Raw genomic sequence first — 23,064 nt, 5'->3', positions numbered from 1 at the left:
AGATATTTTAACCACAGCTGTTTAACTTTGAATTTCCCTCTGTCACTCAAATTCTTTTTTTTTTTTTTTTTTTTTTTTGTCTTTTTGCCATTTCTTGGGCTGCTCCTGCGGCATATGGAGGTTCCCGGGCTAGGGGTCCAATCGGAGCAGTAGCCACTGGCCTACGCCAGAGCCACAGCAACGCGGGATCCGAACCACATCTGCAACCTACACCACAGCTCACGGCAACGCCGGATCGTTAACCCACTGAACAAGGGCAGGGATGGAACCCCGCAACGTCATGGTTCCTAGTCGGATTCGTTAACCACTGAGCCACAACAGGAACTCCTCAAATTCTCTTTGAGCCAAGGGGTGCTAGAATAGACAAACACTTCAGGATCTAGTTAAGGAGAAGCTGAGTTAGAAAAGCATTTATTAGTGGGATATATTATAGAAATTTGAGGCTATATCAATGTAGTTTTTTCCGGTATAGAAATGGCTTCCAGGAATACTTCTACTATCCTCAGTGCCAGCATACATCGTGACATTAAAGATCCAGGTTAGAGGTCATAAAACAGGAACTTCTCTTCATCACATAAGAACTGGACAGCTAATGGAGGAGAAAAGGGGTTTGAAACATGGAAGCTAGTCTGTGGAAAATTCTTACAAAACTTATAGTAAATGTCAAAAAAAAAAAAAAAAAAAAGAAGAAGAAGAAGAAGAAGCTTGGGGAAAAGCTTTCCCAAATTTGACAATTCTAAAAATGTACATGGCATTACTCATGTTGGGAAATAAAATTTTTCTACACCACAAATAAAAAATTTTGACCAAATAAGATAAAGACTGAATTATCTTTCTATTCCTCCTCTAGAAAATGATATTACCAAATAATATATAAAGAGGTAATCAAAGATATTTTAGAAATAACGAAGGGAGAAAAGGTAATAGAGAGGGGTGTCATGGTTAATTAGTTAAATTGGTATAGATTTTTTGGATTTTGTGGTATGTGTAGTACAGAGGAAGGGGGGAAAAATCTTTTTCCTCTGACTTCTCAAGTTCTGTGCCTGGGGCCCTGGGGAATTACACTGACAAAGGAAGGATAAACAAGGAGAAAATAAACAGAGTTTATTAATAAGAGCAATGCACAGACACAAAGAAGAAACTCAGTAATTAGTAACTCAAAGGGTTTGAACTCGGGGCTTATATAATACCTTAACAAAGAATAATAAATTTATATAGAGGTGTCAAGACAAAAGAAAAGGGATTTGGCATTTAGGGACAGTAAACAGGAAGGTAAATACATGGGGGAAGTGAATAGAAGATAAGGGTTGTTTTAGTGAGGTTTGTTATACAGATTCCTCCTCCCTATTCCTGGGCTGATAAGAGTCTCTAATGATTAGGAGTCCTCTTGCCCTTCCTAGTATGATATTAAGGAACATAGGAGCTTTACTACTATCTGCTGTTCCTATAATGCCTTCAGTTCAAAACAACCCTTATGCCAAAGTGGTATATTTGCAGGTGGCATACTCCTATCCTCTACGGTGGTACTTGTCATTTTTTAAAAAATAATCATTTCTGGTGGGTTTTTTTTTTTCCATTCCAAGTAAGAATTTAAGTTTGTGCCTCATTTTGTATTCCTTTATGTTGGCAAGGCCTCGAGGACCAAAATTCCAAACCCCACAAATCCTGGATGCACCCTTAAATCTCAGAGCTAAATAATCAGCCTGGAAGGTTTTCATGATGCATCCTGCTACCCTCTGACTTCCCTCCAACACTCCCACCCTCTTGCACTCCACTCAAGCTGCTGCAGCCAAGATGTTCTTGAGTCACACTCAGAACATCCCTGCCACAGGACTTTTGCACTGGCTGTTTCCTCTAAAATGCTCTTTCCTCAGATACCACCATGACTTTTCTCTTACTTTCTTCAGGTCTCTGTTAAAGTACTGCCTTAACTGAGCAGATTTCTACAATGACCTTTCCAATACAGCACTGCACTCCAGCTCCCATAGCTTTCTATCTTTCCTTGCCTTATTTTCTTCTTTAACAGTTAGCACCACTTAAGGGTCTAAACAGTTATTTATTTATTATCAATTTGCACTTGTAATATATGAGGTTCAAGGAGACAGAAACCATTGTTTACTTCTCTATTCCCAGGACCTAGAGCAATTACTGGCTCACAGGTGGTTCTTTCAAATTATTTTTTAAGTGAATGAACAAAAGAATGAGTGAGTAGAATTACGAACACCTGAATTTAAAGGAATAGGTAGTAAATGTAAGACTAGGTTATAGCTGTACCTTATTTTATTTTCAATTTGCTGTGTGTGTGTGTGTGTATAGTAGTTTGATAAACTTTATCTGATTCACTGAAGAGCAGGGGTTTAGTTTTTTTCAACTAGAACTTAGAGTTGAATGTAAAAGGCCCAAGGAGTTCCCGTCATGGCGCAGTGGTTAACGAATCCGACTAGGAACCTTGAGGTTGCGGGTTCGGTCCCTGCCCTTGCTCAATAGGTTAACGATGCGGCGTTGCTGTGAGCTGTGGTGTAGGTTGCAGATGTGGCTAGGATCCAGCGTTGCTGTGGCTCTGGTGTGGGCTGGCGGCTACAGCTCCGATTTGACCCCTAGCCTGGGAACCTCCATATGCCGCAGGAGCGGCCCAAGAAATAGCAAAAAGACAAAAAAATAAATAAAATAAATAAAAGGCCCAAGAGCCTTTTCAGGTGTTACTGAGGACAAATAATTAAACTGAGTGGACAGTTATGATGCTGAGAAGGTAAACCAGGTAAGCAGTATTTGTATGAAATAGCACCTGGTTGAGGCCCCTTCCTAGTGGTTAATAACATTCCTTTCACCATAAACTTGTAGTAAAACTGCCTTTTCAAATGTTTTTAAAACTGTGATTTATTTCTCATAAAATTAAACATAAGACCTCACTTCAAGCTGGAAGAAGTTTCAGAGATTACTAGGCCTGATGGTTCCCAAGCCAGCTGGGTATTAGGAAGACCTAGGGAGAATGCTAAACAACAAAAATAAGTAACAAATAACGACGACAACAACAAAACGATTTCAAAGCCCAAGAGCTAGTTTATCAGAATCTGGTGGGGGAGATCCCAGAGCTGTATTATTTAACATGCTCTCCTCTGATTGTTAGGCAGCCTTCCTGACTCACAGTATCTGGGAATCACTGAACTTGTTTGCTCCTTTTATTGACTGTATCTCACCAAAGGTGGAACTAATGTATGTAAACCATGACTAGGAAACAGAAAAAAAGAATCCAATACCATCTGAGATAGTGGTTCTCAACCTGATTAAACAAGTAGAGCACCTGGAAAGCTTTTCTCTCACCAGCTAGGCTCTTTCCCAGGCCAATTTTATCAGAATCTCTGGATGGAACTACAATATTGCTCTTTTAAAAGCTTCACAGTGAGTCTAATATGTAGCCAGGAATGAGGAAAACTAACCTAGAAGAAAAGAGTTTCAAGAAACAGAGAAACTACTCTTGTTTTCTTCTTGGGAACTTTCTATTTCATAGGTCTGAAAATCATATTGCCAAAAAGAAACCTAGAGACATACCATTCAACTGACCTTTTTATAGTGAGGAACTTTGGATTCTAGAGAGAAACTTACCCAAGATCAAGTAATTAGTCAGAGGCTGATTTAGAACCTGAACCTAAATATCTCATTTTGAAAGCCAGTGTCACTTTCACGACATCAGAATCTTCTTATCCACTGTATTTCATTTCATAAGCAAGCCTATAGTGACCTGATAGAATCTTACTCAATTTCCTGGTCATAGGAGGGCTTCAACTCTGCAGTGAATCACAGGCAGGAACCAGTTACAGATCAGATTAAATGACTGGGCTAGCCAAACTGTTCCAGGATACCAATCTCTAACAGTATTTTCCACAGTTGCCTGGTCCAAAGACTCATGTGGGGAAACGGTTAGTAATACAGATCCTGAGGGCTCTCCACTGAAGAGTATGATGCAGTAACTCAACCCAGGAATTGGAATACGTAAGTTTAACAAGGATTGCCACTCATTTCTGTGAACCCTGTTCATTTAGATCGGAGGTCATAGTTAGAGTACTTTGTTAGCAAAGTCATAATTTCTTTGCTCTCTGCTTAGAAATTAGTTGTCAGGCTTAAATTTGCCTCCCATATTAGGACTTCTTTGCTAACAGGGCCCCATCCAATATCTGAGCCCAATTTAACCTCTACATTGTTCCTCATGTATCTCCATAGAAACTAGAGAGATCCTGAAGCATAGTTTGAAAATCACAGATTAAAAATACACAACCATTTATGGGTAGATTACCTGAAATTTGACTATATAAACTACTTCTTTTGCCTGACAACTGGGTAGGAAGAGGAAGGCTAGGAATATTTTGCCCAAGGTCATCTCAGGCCCAACACTCCTGTTTGCTCAAGTGAGGTGGATGCTGGCATATCAGCCACAAGAAAACAGACTAAGTGACCAGCACTTTAGAAAACCTATCGATATATTTAGCATAAATTTAAGAAAATCTGAAGTTAAAAAAATTTTAGTGATTTTTCTTTTACAAAGTCAAATGAAAATAAACCCGAGAAGAAATAAAAAAGTGTGAACTTTCCCTCATGGCCTCATTTATTTTTTTATACTGTTGAATAATACATGCATATTTATACATATGTATATATTTGCAGATTCCTTTCTGAAAGAGGTGAGAAGCAGAGAGTAGAGAAGGAGGGGTTCTAGTTCAAGACGTCACCGTCAGGAGGTCCTAAACTCACCTCCTCCCACAAACACACCGAATCTTACAGATAAATATGCAACAGCGTCCTGGGTCGGAGGGTGAGGGGAAAAGAGAAAGGAGAACTGGCTGAACAACTCCTACACATCAGGCCAATGAGAGAAAGCCCACATGGAAGCAGGTAGGAGAGGACAGGACAGGACAACCTCATCATAAACCCCACAGTCGGGAGGACACTCAAAACCCCAAGCTTCTCCCTGAGGAGCAGAGTGTTTGAACCCCACAAGGGGCAGCCCCAAAATTTTCAGACCTGAACCTACCAGACAGCTTCCAAAGCGGTGAAAAACAATAGGGCCCATGTCCGTGAGATCCAAGGCCTCGGAGGCCCTGGGAATCGGCTCTTAAAGGGCTCGTACTGGGATTCACCTATCTCGGGGCCAGTGCAAGAGCCGCTGCAGATACAGGGCCGGCCAGACTGACTGGGTGAAACTCACTTACTTGGTGCTTATTCTGGAGCTCCGCTTGAGGGGCAGGCAGCTGGTTTGGCACATACTTAAAGACCCGCAGACATCCTCCCGCACCTAGACCACACGGGCGCCATTTTCACGCGCCCATCGCGCAGGACGCCAGGGTCTCGCGGGAAACTTACGCCCAGGTGAGCAAGTCTCTCCACCTGCCGCACAGAGGACTCTCCTAGATTGCCTGGCTCCCAGGGCTGAGGGACTTTACCGGGCCTATGCTTGGGTCCCACAGGACTGTATATAGCTGCTCACTTTTTTTTTCTTACCTTTTTTTTTTTTTTTTTTTTTTTTTCAGGGCTGCCCCGTGATTATGCGAAGGTTCCCAAGCTCGGGGTCCAGCCCCAGCTGTAGTTGCCGGCCTGCACCGCAGCCACAGCAACGTGGAATCCTAGCCAGGTCTGCGACCTGCACCACAGCTCACAGCAATACAGGGTCCCCAACCCATTGAGCGAGGCCAGGGATGGAACCCGCACCTCAAGGATGCTGGCTGGGTTCCTTACCGATGAACCACGAGAGGAGCTTTAAAAGAGGTGGCCTGAGGGGCCGGCCTTCATTCAGCCTGAATCTAGGTGCTGCCTGAGATACTTCCCTTTGGGAGGCTGACAGGTCTGGGCACACCCTCAGCTACTGTGGGCCATTAAAAAGAAAATAGGCTGTTTGGACAACCCCCAAGATTTGAGAGACCACGGAAAGCTGGGACAGGGTGGAAAAATAAGATTCATCTCCTACACAGGCCACTCCTTCAGAACTGGGAGAGGTGAGTGATTTTTCTCTAACGCATAGAAACCGACACAGAGAGTAAAGCAAAAAGAAAAAAAATAGAGGAAAGAAGGGAGGAAAAACTGTGCAATGGCATGGTGGAAAAAAAAAGACTACATGTGATGGAAAAAAGATCCAGGGGTCAAAATGGATAAATTCATCCACTCATTTGCTAATTATTAAACACTAGCTTTATTGTAGGAACCTCATGCTGGGTCCTGGGGGCACGAAGATGGGAGTGCTGCCCCAGTAGTGCTGATAGAGACAGGCCAGTCTTTTTGCAGAATTTCAGAGTGCTCTCTAGAGGCATGCAGTGAAGTGGCCCAGGGTGTGTGCTGGTATAGACTTAAACAAAGAAGTAAGTCCTATAGGAGTCCTGAAGTCTGGGAGCAAAGGGACAGTGACTAAGACCGTCTGGATGAGTTAGGGACAGCCTTACCTAGAAGGTGATAGCTGAGCTGACTTCAGAAAAGAAGTGGAGGTTGCCGGGCAAAGAAAGGGGAAGGTTCTGCCAGGCATTGAATAAGGTGAACATGTGTCAGAAATATAACCCTTTTCTTTATTTGTTTAAAACCAATTTTTTGTTGTTGTTGTTGTTTGTCTATTTGCCATTTCTTGGGCCGCTTCCGCGGCATATGGAGGTTCCCAGGCTAGGGGTCAAATCGGAGCTGTAGCCACCGGCCTACGCCAGAGCCACAGCAACTCGGGATCCAAGCCACATCTGCAACCCACACCACAGCTCACAGCAACACTGGATCGTTAACCCACTGAGCAAGGCCAAGGGATCAAACCCGCAACCTCAAGGTTCCTTGTCGGATTCGTTAACCACTGAGCCACGACTGGAACTCCTAAAACCAGTTTTATTGAGATACAATCCACATACCTAAAACTCACCCACTTAAAGTGTACACTCAGTGGTTTTTCAATATATTCAGATATACGCAGCCGTTGCCACAGTCTGGTTTTAGAACATTTTCATCACCCACAAAAGGGAGAGCACTTGCTAAAAAGTAGTCAGTCCTCATTTTCCCCTGCCTCTGACCCCAGCAACCACCATTTAACTTTGTCTCTTGCATTTGTCCATTCAGAGTATTTCCATTCTTCATCCATCCATTCTTCAGTTGATGGACCTTTGGATTGATTCCATTTGGGGGATCTTAGGAATGATGCTGCTGGGGTCATTTGTATAAAGGTTTTTGAGTTGACATGTATTTTTAATATTCAGTACTCTCTTGGAGAGGAGCTGCTTGGCCATAAGGTAACTATTTTAACCCTTTTCTGACACGTAAAATCTCTACGCTACATAGGATGCCTATATTAAAAACAAGCAACCCATGTGTAAGGATCTTAAAGTCGTGCAATGGAACTACATGGAAAAGTCAGTGAAAACTTATTTGAATCAAGACTTAAAAAACAAAACGTCCTGCTTTTTTGTTTCTGAATAAGGACAACCAACCTGGGAGCCCTCTCTGAATTGCTAACTTCTCTCGCCATATAGAAACATCAAATGCTGTGTGAAAACACTAGAAGTTTTCAGTAGTGTTCCTGTATTTCACTCAGCTTTTCTTCTCTTCTGAACAGAACCAGGAAGGCAAAAGAGATCACTAGGACAAGGCCAAAAGTCTGTGGAATTTGATGCAGGTTGCAGTGACTCTGCTTCAGAATTTTAAAATCTAGAGGTAAGAAAGATTTATATGATAATTAGCCCCTGAATTAATGGTAGGGCATGAAATGCATAGCACATGTACTGCAGAAAGGACATCTGGTTTACAGGTAACCTCAGGATCCAGAATTTGCTGTTCTGCCTTCCCTGACAGGAACACTGGGCAGAAGAAAAGTCACTTTATTAATTGCTCAGCATAAAGAGCAGTTTGCCCCAAGACTGAAGCAATATTAAGGCTTAACTTAAATTTAGACCTAAGAAGAAAAATCCAAAGAATCTGGACTCTGATGTTTTAACTCTTTGTAAGGTATTTAAACAATTGCAAAGTGTGTTTCCAAGGAGTAACATTTTCCTAACTCCTGTGAGATGATAAACATGCTAAATGTGCTCAAAATATCAATTTTATCATTCTCTTCAAATACACTTTAAGAAGAGTATGGGGTTTCCCGTGAGAAAGTAATAGCATTGTTGCTAAATTCATGGTCTCTGAAGTCAGACCTCTTTGGTTTAAATTCTAGCTTCACCCCACCTCCCTGTATAACTTGGGCAAATCATTATATCTCTCTAAACCATAGTCCCCTCAATTGCAGAATGAGACTAATGATGGTAAACACCTCACAAGTTTGTATTGAGGATTAAATAAAATCATCTGTGCAAACAACCTACCACGTCTTCACTACTCAATAAATCCACTGTTCTTTCTTCCCATTTCATTTCTGATATTCCCCCCCCCCTTTTTTTTTTTGTCTTTTTGCTATTTCTTTGGGCTGCTCCCACAGCATATGGAGGTCCCCAGGCTAGGGGTCGAATCGGAGCTGTAGCCACTGGCCTACGCCAGAGCCACAGCAACGCGGGATCCGAGCCACATCTGCAACCTACACCACAGCTCACGGCAACGCCGCATCGTTAACCCACTGAACAAGGCCAGGGATGGAACCCGCAACATCGTGGTTCCTAGTCGGATTCGTTAACCACTGAGCCACGACGGGAACTCCTATTTCCCCTTTAAATTGATGGCAGAAAAAGAGACTTATGAGAGTGTTTGGGTTTTTGTTGTTAGGTTATTTTGGTTTGGTTTTTGTTTTTTATTTTTTTTTAATTGTGATATAGTTGATTTACAGTATTATATGAGTTTCAGATGTACAACATAGTGATTCAGCATTTTCCTAGATTATACTCCATTTAAATTCATTAGAGAGTGCTTGGGGTTTAATGCACTTGCACTCAGGATTAATTTTGAGCTGCCCATGTTAATGGCCAATAGAACATCTCTTTCTTCTTTTACTCCCATGTTAAAGCCTTAGCAATGAATTGTAGTAAAGACTGAAAGGATAAAGTGTGAATGTATGCAAGAATATTTGAGAGAAGGAATAAAAAAGGGGAGTAGAGATCAAAGGGATTGGCATAACAATTGAAAAGTGGTGATTGTATTTAGGACAATCTTTCAGTTATCAGTAAAGATTATTAAAGAAGGAAAAGAAGAATCAACTGGCCAGCACAGCCCCAAATGCCAGTCTTACTGCCTCTCCACAAATTTGGAATACACTGGAATCACAAATTAGTGTGTTATTGAGGTCACCCCTACCTGATTAGCATCCTGAATCTTACATGGACCTAAGTTCACTTGGCTCTCCCTGAAGCCACCTAACTCACCTTGGCAGTCTGGATGAGTCTAAGCAGGAAATAGATATATTAAGGTATCATGTAGGGGGAGGTTTTTGTTTGTGTTTGTTTTTGTTTTTTTAAGGGGAGGTGTTGTTTGGAAGCAGAGGAATAAATAAAAATTTGAACTTCTATTTCTGAACCTCAGTCAATGGTAAACAGCTGGCTGCTGCTTACTATCCTTGATTTTACCTTTTTTCTTGTCTAGTAAAGTGTCCCCTGATGGAGAAATGACTTATGACATACATAGAAAAGAGCTTGATTAGTAACCAGTCTGTCTCCAGCTGTGCTGCAGACTCATCTTAAAAACCTTTGGGAGGTTCCACTTGAAGCTGTGGTTTCATTTCAAAAGAATCCAAAAAGCGGGGGTGGAGGAGTGGGATACTCTATAGAAAAATTTCTTTCCTTTGTCTTCTGTACTTTTCTAGAAGGAGAGCACAAAAGGAAAAGAGGTTCAAGTACAGTAAGAACCACAGTTTCTAAAGGATAGTGAGAGGTCAACGATTTGCAAGTTAAGAAATTCATGACTAATGTTGACTTCAGCTGTGACTCATTATTAAATGCTGATGAGGGTCACAGAAACCTCTAGCCCTCAGTTTCCCCATCTGTAAAATGAAGATTTGAAAAAAGTAGCCAGCCCATATCACATCTGATGTATTTTCAGAGAGATTCAGAATGAAGATCATTAAAACAAAGACAAGAGGGTCCCTGCTGAGAAAGACTAGACTAGCAAAAAACAAACATTCACATCTGGATGTTAATGGGATGACCAGGACTAAAGTAATTTAGTAAAAATTAGTGGGAAGAAAAACCTGTGAATTGGTGATCAAAAAAGGAAGTTTCTATAAGAAGAGACAGACAAGAAATTCAATGACTCTCATTTACTTGGTAGAATTAAAATGCTTCTCCTCCATCCTATAAGGGAAACCCTTGAGAAGTTTGCGGACTGTCACCATCTGTTCAGGAAAACATGCATCAACATAATATTTTCCACATGTTACATTGTTTTTTTTAAATTTTGAAAACAGAAATTAATCTTTTCCCAACCAAATGTTTTACTGTAACCATTGTCAAAGGAAATTAGGTGGAAGCTGTCTGTTTGGATCCCACTCCTCTCCCTACCATTCCCCACCACCATATCATTTGCATTTTCTATGGCAATGTATGGTTTAAAGCTGAAAAGAAAGGCTTTCTTCTTTATAAATTTTAGTTGCATAATATACACAATTTTAATATAATGCTAATTTTTAAAGAAAAATTGAAATGTAATAGATAATACTAAATAGTAAAGATGAAAGCCATACAAAATGGGATAAAGTATAGAATAAATTTCCTATTTGTCTCAGCATATTTTACATTCCACTTCTAAGGAGGGAGTCACTTAATCTGTTTCTTCGGATCCATGATATAGTAATCTGTGTGAATGTAATTGTGTTTAAATATATGTATTTTATTCTGTAAAAAAATAAAAATAAAATTACAAAAATAAATAAAGCTGAAAAGAAACTAGTAATTTAGCTTCATTTCAAAACATAACAAATCTATGTTTCTGAACTCGGCAGAACTGCTCTGAAGCCATTTCTCAGGTAGATGCCAAGTCTTCTCTCTCCATCCTCCTTATCAGAATGCCATAGTGACTTCCATCAATAACTTAAGGCCAAGTTTACCATCACCACCTGGGTATCCACTCTTGGCTATACCATGGCAGTCAGCCACCCCATTCCCTACTCTCCTTCTCCTACCACCACTCCTGACTGATGCACTCAGTAACCAGGCCTGGAAGTCAGTGCACCTGACCAACTCACATTTACCAAGCTCAGCTCTGTGCCCAGCACCATGCAAGGCACAAAAGTACATGGACAAACAATGTTAGACATATTTCCTACTCACAAAGATCTCGCAAACTTTTGGGGAAGAAGATAGAACAACCTAGAGGGTAAGACAGTAAAAACATCCAATGGGACATGATAAAGATAATTATGACAACAGTGATGATGGTGATAATGGTGGCGATTGAGCAGAATCTTAGTTAACTGCTCTATTTCATTTGTGCCTTCTCTTCCAAGTTTCTAGACATTGGTTAGCCAGAGGAAGATTAACTTTTAGTCCTTCTGGTTTAAATTTTAGTCTTACTCAATAATTTTGGTACTCCCTTTAGGTAAGACTCAGCTGTGCATGCCCATTTTCCAAAATGGTAAAAATTTTAGAAAACTGTTGTCCTGTCCATCCAGATTGTTGTATATGGCTCTGAGCAAATCTTGGTCCATCTATGACCTTTGATAACATTATTGTCTCTCCAAAAGCTAAGTTTAATTCTACCTAGCTACAGTTCCCATGAAGAAAGAAAACACTGAGTGATGTGTTTATAACAGGTGTGTAGAGCAGCCATTATTACTTTTAAACAAGTAAACTGAGACCCCAAGAGTTTAGCCGTACTTATTGATTTGGTCTAAATGTGCCTCCCCAAAATTCATATGTTGAAGTCCTAACTCACAGGAACTCAGAATGTGACTGAATTTGGAGATAGTCTTTAAAGAGGTAATTAAATTAAAATGAGGTCATTCAGGTGGGCCCTAATAAGTATCAATGTGTCCTTCAAAAAAGAGGAAATTTGGACACTGGAGGGCACAGCAGAAAACCATGTTAAGACACAGGGATAAGACAGGCCATCTACAAAATAAGAAGAGGAGCCTCAGAAGAAACCGACCCTGGCGACACCTTTATCTCAGATGTCTGACCTCTAAAGCTGTGTTTAAGCCACCTAGTCTGTGGTCCTTTGTCATAGAAGTCCTAGCAAACTGAGACAATAGGCAGTGTCTAAAAATAGCTCTCTGAGAACAGTACAACAAAAAGATAGGTTTTTCAGTCAGTTTTTCCACTGGTATTAACTGTTTTACATACTTCAGTGGTGTTTAAAAAAATTTTTTGTTAAGGTCAAAATAGTAACAAGCCATAAAAGTCATTATTTCCACAATTGTTAATGAGTTACTTTATTGAGGGAAAAGCTTCAAATTATGGAGGGGTGACTGATAGAAGTATTTTATTTGAACTTTCATGTATATTTCTATAGCCAGACTTCTCCTAAGATTCAGTGCCTACTTTGCTGCTTTTATTTTTTTTTTTTTCTATCATCTCATTGATCTCTTCCAAATCCTGGTGAAGTCAGAAGTACAGTTATCCCTATTTTATAAGTGGAGAAAGTGAACTGGCAAGTCAAAGGATGTCCTTCAATAATGCAAAAGATGGAGTTCCCCTCGTGGCGCAGTGGTTAACGAATCCAACTAGGAACCATGACGTTTCGGGTTCCATCCCTGCCCTTGCTCAATGGGTTAACGATCCGGGCGTTGCAGTGAGCTGTGGTGTAGGTTGTAGCCCGCGTTGCTGTGGCTCTGGTGTGGGCTGGCGACTGCAGCTCCGATTCGACCCCTAACCTGGGAACCTCCATATGCCGCGGGAGCAGCCTAAGAAATGGCAAAAAGACCAAAAAAAAACAAAAACAAAAACAAAAAAAAACAAAACTGCAAAAGAGACTCCTAGGGAAGGCAGTTAAATCAGATGAAAACAATGAAGCATCTGCACTGGAAGAGGGATAGGAGAGGAGGGATGGGGAGGAACTGAGGAGGAACACAGTCTTTGCCTCTCTCTCCCCCCATGAATTTGATCGTACCTAGAAACTAGAAATTTAGAAGCTTTCACATTCTGTCCAAAGGGATTTGGTTCAGAATTATCTCCAGGATCTAATTAAAAGGCCTCAATATCTCTGTAAGCAGCCCCATTCATTCATTCATTTATTCATTCTTTAATTCGGTTACTACTCATTGAATACCTACTATGTACAAGACAGTCTTGTAGGCTATCTTGGAGTGAACAGAATAGACCAAAACATCCCTGCCCTCACAGGGCTTCCATTCCATGGGTGGAAACAGAAAAACAGAAGTGATAAATAAGTCAAACATGTAACATGTTAAATAGTATTAGGTGCTAAAGAGAAAAAAATAGGGATGAAGGACATAAAAATGTGAGGGCTGGCTTGAAATATTATGTTAGCCAAGAAAGGTCTCATGAAGATGAGTTAGGAGGCTGATTATATGAGAAACTATTGAAACACTTTTTTTTGTTTGTTTTTTTACAGCCATACTGTAGCATATGGAACTTCCTGGGTTAGGGGTTGAATTGGAACTGCAGCTGCCAGCCTATACCACAGCAACACGGCATCCTTAACAGATTAAATGAGGCCAGGGATTGAACCTGCATCCTCACATACTATGTCACGTTCTCAAGCTATTGAGCCATATTGGAAATTCTGGAAACACTTTCTTATCTTCTCAGTGTCTCAAACTCTTAGATTCAAACAGCCTGGCTTCCATTCACTGCTCATGTGAATTTGAGCAAATCTCCCAAGTTTTCCACGTCTTGATTTCTTTATCTGCAAAATGAGAAAAATTTTACTTAACTTGCAGAGTTGTAAGGAGTTAATGCACTATATATATATATATATATATAGATATAGATACACTATATATATATAGTACATTAGATATAGATATACTATATATATAGTACATTAGATATAGATACACTATATATATATATAGTGCACTAGATATAGATACAAATATAGATAGATCAAGTACTTAAAACAGTGCTTGACTTACAAGAACCCAATAAATATTAGCTTTTGTAATTGCTTTTTTTAATTAGTTTTATTCCTACCATGTGATTTCAACAGTATAAAAACGAGGCTAAATGCGGACCACCTCACTGGATTCTTATGGAAATCAGATAAGACATATATAAAGAGCTCTTAGAACCTGGATCACAGTAAGTGCTAAATATATGCCTCTTGCTTTTGTAATGGTTGTAACCAGGAAAAAAATTATTTTCTTAATAACTGTAATAGCTTTCCTCTCAGAAAAATGGCCTTTGGGAGTAGAAAATGAGATTAAGGGCATGGATATGTGTCTACAGTAATTTAAGCAGAAAAGAAGAGAGAACTACCTATGCTGCTCTGCACTTGAAAACAAGATGGGGGACTGGGAGAAAAAGGGGAAGACAGAGGAGGATCCAAGGAGCTCTGGTGAAGCCAGGGATTTTACTGGTTAAGGGACTAGACATATTTTCTAAAGACTCAGTGGTGGAGAAATATTTTACACATAGAGATGCATGAAGCTCAACTAGAAGTTACTTGTTTTGTTGCAACACAAACCCTTCTTCAGCCTGCCCTTGCCACCAAAATCTGTAGTAAAGACAGTTATACTTGCAAGTGCTTTGAAGGAATAAGTCCTTTGTACAAATTGGGATGGGTTCAGTGAACCAGAAGTGACCATGAAAACTTAAACTCCGTAAGAATTTGGAGAAATCTTAGAGAGGACTTTGGGCTTCTACAGGGAATGAACAAGTTCTTGCGACGATTCTACCTAGTACTCTGACATCTAGATGACAAGATTAATGATAATGACCACAGCATTAGAAGAAGTATGGGGGTGTGTATTTTGGTAGTGGAAGGGAGTGGACCTTATAGGAACCTAACACAATGATGGGGGCCAGTTAAACAGCCTCTGTAAGTCTTTTGTCTGAGGCTGGAGCTTGAAGTCTACAGGGTACGTCATCAGAATGAGAAGATAAAATGTAAGGTAGGAGTTAGCAATGACAATCTGGAACTCACAAGGGCAGGGACAGACTGGAACCCTTGTCAGTGATAGCTACTTCTAACCTTGATGATGTGGGCCTTCTGCCTGAAGAAGCCAAGGCATTTTTGTCCCAGAGCTAAATACGCATGTGGCTCAGGAGTTAGGGGGCTTTAAGGAGAATCCCTAGGAAGGTAGATGCTGCCTGATGCCAATGAGGTAAGCCAACAAACAGCAACAATGCCTGTCAGTGGAAGCCACCAGAGTACTTCCCCTGATTTTCCAAGAGCAAAATGCAAAAATGCTTTCAACTTCCAAACATGTCTTGTGTGGCCCATTCCCATCAGACACATACCAGGCAGGGGAAGTTCTAGGAAATATAATCAACTTAGCCAAGTTAACACATGATAAGGCCACCACACTAATAATTCTCACTAAGATCTGAGATAGCTACTTCATCCTCATTTTTAATTGAGAAAAATGAGGTGTGGGTCAGGGTCCATAATTTTCCTGGAGTCACAGAGCTAATAAATGACAGGCCCAAAATTCCAAGTGCCTCTACATTCATTGCCTAATTAGACATATTAAGTAACAACAGTCCAAATGAGAATAGTGATTTAATAGGTATCCCCAAAGGAAGACTTCAGTGTTGTTATTTTTTATGATAATACTCTCTTACAAATGTAAAACACCATAGTCTTCAAATATCACTTCTTAGAAACTTTTTCTCTGGATCCTCAAAACAACACTGTGAAAAAGGTAAGTGAGTTTATTACTTACATTATACAGAAAATTAATTCTTATTTATACTTTTCCTCAACCACACAGCCAGTGGCAGAGCCACACTAGAATCCAAGTCTCCTGACCTAGCTCATTATTCCAGAGCCCCATTGAAGTCAAAGTAGCTGGCCAGAGTGGACAGAAGAGCCAAGAAGGGAATGAAAGGAAAGATGATGAAAGACTATAAACAGTAGCAGATCTGGTGGCAACTCTGAAATTTTTTAAAATACCACAGTCCTGATCCTTGTCTAGCAAATGAATTTGCCCACTTCATCCTTCCTTTCATCTCTATCCCAGTAATAGAACCAAACAATTTCCCACTACCTGATCTGGTTTGCTGTGTCCCAGCACTAAGTTCCAAGTCTTTCCAGGCTCGGAGGGTGGGAGGTGGGCACTGAGGCCATACAATTTAAGGAGAATCAGTGGTATTAATCATAAAAGGAGTCAAAATCCTATCTGAATTTTATCCCCCCAAATCTGAATCTCTCTCTTGTCCAGACTTCAGGAGAAATTCAACTGTGTTGAATGTTGTAGCTGGATTTTATTCATTCCTTCTACAAACATTTGTGGAATTTCCATCATGGGTAAGCAGAGTGTAAGGCACTCTGTGGACACAACATGAATCAAACATCAATTCCGCCCTCAAGGAATTTAAGGGAAATAAATGAGTGAGACATGAGCATAAATCTATATACCACGAAATGTCATGAGAGGAACTATAGATCAAGTGCTATGGGAGTTCAGTTAGAGATCATTCCCTCTGGTTGGGGATAATAAAGGAAGCCTTTGTGGGCTTGAACTTGAAGACAGTGTCTAAAGAAAGCAGCTTTGAACACATGGAGTCCTTTGGATTAGCAGGAGCATGGGCGTGTGAGGATAACTGAGAAATATGGTCAGAAGGGAAAAATGGGAGTAGTAGGAAATAAAGTTAGAGGGGTAAATTGGAGCCAGGTTGTCATGGACCTTGAAAATGTAGATAAGGAATTTTAAACTTGTATGCGGGACAACTGAAGTTTTCAAAGAGTTTTGAAAAACTTGAAACACTTGAGTCAACTCTAGTTTGCAAAGTTTGAAGAAAAGTAAATCTTAATTTGTTGGCATTTAACCATTTCAGTCCTAACTAAACATCATGGAATAAAAATGATTTTTTTAAAAAAATTTTATTGGAATATAGTTGACATACAAAGTTGTGTTAATTTCAGGCATATAGCAAAGTCAATCAGTTATGTGTATACATATATTCATTCCTTTTTAGATTCTTTTTCCATGCAGGTTACCACACAGTACTGAGTAAATTCCCTGTGCTATATAGTAGGTCCCCAGTTATCTGTTCTTTTTTTATGATTTTTATTTTTTCTGTTATAGTTGATTTACAGTGTTCTCTCAATTTCTACCGTACAGCAAAGTGACCCGGTCATACATACATATATATATATATATATATATATATATATATATATATATATATATATTCTTTTTCTCACATTATCCTCCATCATGTTCCATCACAAGTGATTAGATATAGTTCCCTATGCTATACAGCAAGTTCTCATTGCTTATCCACTCCAAATGCAATAATTTGCATCTATTAACCCCAAACTCCCAGTCCATCCCACTCCCTCCCTCTTCCTCTTGGTAACCACAAGTCTGCTCTCCAAGTCCCTGAGTTTCTTTTCTGTGGAAAGGTTCATTTGTGCTATATATTAGATTCCACTCTGTTCTGTATATAGCAGTGTGTATATATCAATCCCAACCCCTAATTTATCCCCCCTACATCCCACGTTTCCCCTTTGGTAAACATAAGTTTGGCTTCAAAATCTTTGAGTCTGTTTTGTTTCATAGGTTCTATTGTATCATTTCTGTTAATTCTTTTAATCAAAAGTAATATATTAACTCTGACAGTTATCCCTCTGACTAGTCCCCTCATCCTCAAGGATGAATGCCTGGGTTTGGATAGAGACATCAGAAAAGGCAAGGAAGGGAAAATGTTCTGTTGGTGACTAGATCCAATGCTCAGCTTAACTTGCTTAAACCCCAGGATAATAGTGTTTTGTTGTCTTCATTTATTGTTTTCAATTAGCTGATGGCTCTTGATTGGAAGAGAATCCCTAGTCTATCTGTAAGTTCTAGTACAAGGAAAATAAAAACAGAAAAATCAGCACCTAACTTTCTGATGGAAAGAATCCATGTTATCTCTGGAAATTTCTCAATGACTAGGAAAATGAATAAACTTAGGCAAGACAGCTCATGAAATTATCCATCCCTGCCTGCATCATCCTGCAGTCATATGACAATGTCCCAAGTGATGGTGACTGTATAATACTCATATGAAACTTCATTCTCACAGGAGAGAAGAAATCAAGTCATTATACTATCACTGTTTCCTAATAAAGATTTCATAGCCTGAGATGGTGAAAGAATAGAGGACATTTTTGGCATTCCCATCATGGCACAGTGGAAACAAATCCAACTAGGAATCATGAGGTTTCAGGTTCAATCCCTGGCCTCCCTCAGTGGATTAAGGATCTGGCATTGCCATGAGCTGTGGTGTAGGTCACAGATGTGGCTCAGATCTGGCGTGGCTATGGCTGTGGCGTAGGCCGGCGGCTGCAGCACCAATTGGACCCCTAGCCTGGGAACCTCCAGGTGCCGAGTGTGAGGGCCTAAAAAGACAAAAGACAAAAAAAAAAAAAAGAATAGGGGACATTTTTAATTGTTCCTTTAAATATACATAGATGTGTACAAATACACAAGAATGTTAAACATATTATTTTAACACTATATTAATATTATCCTATTATTTCTAATTAAAATAACTGAAATTTTCTTCTTGAAAAGTGAAAATTACACATTCCCAGTAATGTGTTCCACAGACTAACTGGCAAATTTATCCAGTTATCCTAATTGCTATTTTTTCTAGAAAAAAATAGAAATTACCGTAGACTATCCCCCCTTCAGTCAATTACAATATAGATAATGACAGACACATTTTCACACATTTAGTTATTAACTTTATTTAAAACTACATTATAAATACCATTAGCCTTCTTTGATGGCCATTGAAAAGTCAGAGAACCCCAAGTAATGGTGTTCTGGAAAATTCCATGAGAGGAAGGAAAGGTGAAGATGTAGAGGTGAACCTTCTAGACCAACCACACCAGCAACCAGGGAGTTGATGGGGGGGGTTCGGCCCTCCCCATTCCCCACAACAAACCAATTCACCTTTTAAGTTTTCATTTAGTCTTTACTATTATTCTCCTAATATGAATACTATTCTCTATCAATGAATCCTTATCAGGCAGATAAAATGAACTGAATTCAGAGAACAATCAAATGAAAACACGTCTCCCTCCAGCAAAAGTGTTGACAACACATTCCTTTAAGACTAAAATTAAATAGCCTCTTGTGACTTTTTTCTCCCATAACAGCAAACACTGGGTCTGTCTCAAACCTTCCCTGACTGCCCGACATATTCATACCAGCTCAGAGGCCTCCAAGAGGAAAGTAACAAGCAGAATTAAAAAGGAACAAATGATTCACAGCCCCAGTGCTTTGTTTCTAGGAGCAACTGGTGTCCACTTCCAGAATTTCTGAGGCTGGAAATGATGGGGGAACTATGTGGTCCAGAAAAAAAGATTATGTGGACTTGAATGGCTTGTCATCATTAAATTTCCCTACGGGGCCAACATACTGCCTCTTTGCAGTTTACCAGATTTTACCTAACCTCATCCACATTTAAAAGTCTATGGAAAAACAGGAGGGCCTTTCAGGGAGAGATTCATTCATGTTTGGATTCAAGCAGACTGAGGAACCTTTAATAGCACTGTCATTATCCTGCAGGGCACACCACAGAGCAGCCATCAAGCTCTCCCTCAGTGGACACAAATTTCCTCTGGAATTTACAGAGCAGAAACCTTAAACACACATCGCTATAAGAACCAGATTACATAATGTCTCCATCACCCTCCTGACAGCTACAATTATGAGTCAATCTCTGGTTTAACTATGAAACCGGAAGCTCCGTGTTTCCCCTCTGACTATGTGGCAGGCTAAGTGGAGCTCTCCGGGCCTGTCAGTTTAAAGATCTGAGCTGCTCCCACAGTCACTAATTTAGCATGAGACCAAATGATGGGGTAATTAAAAGCAGCACTACAGAGCCCCACTCCAGGACCAGATGTTCTCCTTGTTTAACCATTGCCCACATAAGGAACAGAAATAGTGCCCCCTCCTTTAATTTCTCCTAAAAAAAAAAAAAAAAAAAAAAAAAAAAAAAAAAAAAAAAAAAACCTCCCCAGCTAATTTCCGGCTTCTGATCTTTCCATCCCACAAAATAAAATAAAAATAAAAACCCCGTTACCAAAAGATGACATGTTATTGAACACATGCCTGTAAGTTGTAATATGCCCTGTAGTCTCCTCTTTGTATGCCTTGAAGCTTCCAGCTTAGAAGACTGAAGTTGCCCTGGCAACCTCACAGGACCAACAGCTCTAGAGAGCCCCACCTAGCTGCAAGGACTTAAATTTGAGTCAACACAGGACACCCTAGCACTTAGTAGCCCAGAGACTAGTGGATAGCATTGCTTTTTGGATTTTTAGGAGCCAAAGACTGGCTGAATGAGGCATCCCCTCCCCTTTTATTGCCAAAATAAAAAAAAAGGAAGGGAGGACAAATAAGTCTCTACCCTAACTTCCAGGGCACTCTCACTAAGAGCATAGGCCATCTGATAAATGAGAGGATTTTTCTTCATTTTTTCCTGGGCTACTGGACAAACAGCAAGACAGAAAAAAAAAAAAGGGTAGTTAAATTAATAATTTAATTTTTTTTTTGTCTTTTTTGGGGCTGCACTCGCAGCATATGGAGGTTCCCAGGGTAGGGGTCTAATCGGAGCTATAGCCACCAGCCTACGCCAGAGCCACAGCAACGCCAGATCCAAGCTGCATCTGCGATCTACACCACAGGTCACGGCAACGCCGGATCCTTAACTCAGTGAGCAAGGCCAGGGATTGAACCCACAACCTCATGGGTCCTAGTCAGATTTGTTAACCACTGAGCCATGATGGAAACTCCCCTTAAATTTTTCAAAAATGGAAAAGCAGTATGTGCTGTGGCTACTCCAATATTGCCAAATTAGATGAACTAGCTTTCATATGTCCTTGTGATCTGGGGTCTGGTCACTGTCTAAAGTGAAGGCTTCCTTAACCTTAAAACACCAGGGACATTATGGACTATCTTGCACATCCAGAGAATTTGAGTGATTCTCTGGATGTGCAAGATACAATTGATTACACAATTGTAATTCCAGAGCCTATGATCACAAACAAGTCACTTTTACCTCTTTGAAGTAATTTCTTAATCTTCAGTAGGGAGTGATATTTTTGATAATGATACTTTCTTCTCTTCAGGTGCTTGTCTCTGCAATCTTCAAACTCACTAACAATTCTAGGCATGCGACAGTTCCAGGTTTTTTTTTTTTTTTTTTTTTTTTTTTGCCTTTTTGTCTTTTGTTGTTGTTGCTATTTCTTGGGCCGCTCCCGCGGCATATGGAGATTCCCAGGCTAGGGGTCCAATCGGAGCTGTAGCCACCAGCCTACGCCAGAGCCACAGCAACGCGGGATCCGAGCCGTGTCTGCAACCTACACCACAGCTCACGGCAACGCCGGATCGTTAACCCACTGAACAAGGGCAGGGACCGAACCCGCAACCTCATGGTTCCTAGTCGGATTCGTTAACCACTGTGCCATGACGGGAACTCCAGTTCCAGGTTTTTAAAATAAGAGGTATTGCCAAATCCCAAGTATTTCCAAATAAGTAAATCCTTTAAAAATAAATAAATCTAAATATATGAGACATGATTATTCATATGGACTTTTTGACTCAATGTAATCAGACAAGAAACTTCCATTCTGCCCTTCAGTGACCCATTTGGATCATTAATTATTTGCTATAGTTACTCCATATCAATGACCCAGTCTGACATAAGGCTAAAGCTGCTCTAAAAAAAAAATATTGTAAATCAGAAGGAAACAGAAATACTCAGTCATTTGGAGGAAATCCAGCAGTTCTGTAAAGTGAGGGGCATTGCTACTGATACTGTGGTATATAACTTTTGTTTATCCTAGAATCATTCACATGTGGGATTTGATGTGGGTTGTGCCCATCTTGTTAAATAGACAGGGACACTCCGAAAAGAATCTCAACTTTCAGGGATGATATCAGATCAAGACAAAATGCAGTAGAATGACAGCCAAGCAAGACCACAAGAAATAACGTTGTGGGCAGATGCATGTGTGGGCATACTGTAACCTGACACAAACAAGGAATCACTGGATTCCCACTTTTAGACTGGACTTTATATTTCTCACCACCTGATCAGTGTGTGTGTGTGTGTGTGTGTGTGTGTGTGTGTGTGTGAAGGAAGTTGAGGAAGAAGAAGGGAGCATCCATTTGTTTTATATCAATATCACTTAAGTGGTATTTCCTGCAGATACCTGTAGTGTTGTTGGGGTTTTTGGTTTTTTTGGTTTTTTTGTTTTTGTTTTTTTTTCCTTTTTGGCTTAGTAAACTAATAGATTCATTGTACTCAATAATAAACATTTGCTTAGCAATAGTTTAGAAGATATTTATAGGGAAAACTTGAATGATCCCATCTTCAAACAAAGCAAAACAAAACAGAACAAACATAGCTGTCTTGGAATGTTTGATCCGATGTCCCCCTTTTTCTGAATGTTATGAAAAAACCTCTGAAATTGGATAGATTGCAATTCAAACCAGCTTTACCACCTACCAGCTACATAACTTTGAACACATCACTTAACCTCTTTGAGTTTTGCTTTCGGGAACCCTTGTCTCATGGAGTTTCTCTAAAGATTAACAGGAATAGGACTTCCCGTTGTGGCGCAGCGGAAATGAATCTGACTAGGAACCATGAGGTTGCAGGTTCGATCCCTGGCCTTGCTCAGTGGGTTAAGGATTTGGCGTTGCCGTGAGCTGTAGTGTAGATCGAAGATGTGGCTCAGAGCTCGTGTTGCTGTGTCTGTGGTGTAGGCTCACAGCTGTAGCTCCAGTTGGACCCCTAGCCTGGGAACCTCCATATGCCCCAGGTGAAAGATTAACAGAAATAGTGCCTTGTTCTCAGGAGCCACTCAAGAATTCCTCCATTCCCTTAACGTGTTAGGAGATGCATTTAAAGTAAGATATCCTCTATGATCTCATATTGGTGAGCTTCATGATTTGGATACAAAAATATACTTGTTTTTATTGAATGGGGAAAATATTCATGCAGTTAGGCCCTCGGAGGAAAACAAAGTAGAAATCTAAACAGGGCCCCAAATAACAAGAACCAGGAG

The sequence above is a fragment of the Sus scrofa genome, chromosome 1 (assembly GCF_054392235.1).
Source record: "Sus scrofa isolate SSC_HxYL_T2T_F1_AM1 chromosome 1, Sscrofa_HxYL_maternal_Yorkshire_Landrace_v2.0, whole genome shotgun sequence".
In the NCBI taxonomy this organism is placed as follows: Eukaryota; Metazoa; Chordata; class Mammalia; order Artiodactyla; family Suidae; genus Sus; species Sus scrofa.
The sequence above is the reverse complement of the archived record's forward strand: the minus strand, read 5'-3'. Positions refer to the sequence as shown.